This window comes from Vombatus ursinus, unplaced genomic scaffold (genome assembly GCF_900497805.2).
Source record: "Vombatus ursinus unplaced genomic scaffold, bare-nosed wombat genome assembly UNPS02014932.1, whole genome shotgun sequence".
In the NCBI taxonomy this organism is placed as follows: domain Eukaryota; kingdom Metazoa; phylum Chordata; class Mammalia; order Diprotodontia; family Vombatidae; genus Vombatus; species Vombatus ursinus.
This window is the reverse complement of record NW_020954710.1, coordinates 3,503,364-3,504,809: the sequence shown is the minus strand read 5'-3', so window position 1 is coordinate 3,504,809 and position 1,446 is coordinate 3,503,364.

Here is a 1,446-nt window from a genome sequence, read left to right as displayed (position 1 = left end):
AAAAAAAAAGAAAAATTCAGGAGTGGGAGATTGTTTTCAAAACTTCAGGATCCGGGACCTATGTGGGTTCTCAAAGGAAAAGATGTATTCAGATGTTGGAAGGGCTCTTACGGAGAAGAAGGATTAGATTATTCCATGTAGTTCTAGCAATAGATGGGTAAAATTCCAAGACACAGATGTTGGCTTGATATAAGAAAGAACTTTCTCACAATTAAAGTTGTTCAAGAATGGAATGGGTTCACTGGGGCTATAATGAGTACCCTAATGTTTCACTATGAGAGTACAGGCCTCCTGTACAAGATGCTTCCTTGACAAATGTTGTTTTGCAATAACAGTACTAATGTATTGTAGTAATTCACAATTTCACAGCACTTTAAGGTTTATAAAACAATGGCGGCCACCACCCCCAAACCCTAGGTAATATGAGGTAATAATTCACCATTTTATAAATAAGGAAACTGAAACTCAGGAAGTGAAGTGACTGGCTCACAGTCACACTGCTTCTAAGTAGTGAACTCAGGACTGATACCCACACTCGCTTATTCCAAGTACAACCCTCTTTCGTACACCAGACCCCCCTCTCAATAAAGTCCACATTAACAACAGGAAACTGCTCCATATCACTCAGCCTGACAAAGGATTCAGATGGTTGGTGACTGATTACAGAAACTCAAGATTGTAAACAAGTGGCAATAATAACCTTGAGTTCAAAGTCTGCCTACCATCAAAACACTGTTTACTGTAAACATAAACATCATTACTAGCTTAGGCAAGCTATCGGACCTCAGTTTCAATTTCCTCCTCTGAGAAATGGGTATAATAGTATTACTTACTTCACAGGGTTTTGAGAAAGTGCTCTGTAAGATTTAAAGTGGATAAACCCAAGGTCATCAACATGGTACAGTGAAAAGGACATGGGATGTGTAGCCTCAGGACCTAAGATTGCCCAGCTCTCCTGCTCAATCACAGGATCACAGCTGGAAGGTACCTCAGCAGGCATTCGGTCCAACACGCTCACTGAGGCACAGGGAACTTAAGTGCCTTAGCCCAATGTCACACATATAGTAAGCATTATGGGTTGGGTTTGAACCTGGGGTCTCTGACTCCAAAGCTGGTACAGTTCTTATCCTTATTTTACAGTTGAGGAAACGGAGACAAACAGAAGTGAAGTGACTTGCTCAAAGTCACATAGGTAGTATCTGAGGCTAGATTTGGACTCAGGACTTCCTGACTCCTAGCCCATCAGCAGAATGGTGTACAGGAAGTATTATGCACTTTTCTCACATCTCATACTTTTCACTCCTTACATCCTCTCTCAACTTGACTGTATCTTCAAGATCCTACACACACCCTTACATATTTCACTCTATATCTGGACCACCCATTTCCAAACAACACTGCAAAGGGGCACTTGCATATTCCTTTTCAAGTGCATCTTCTTTCATT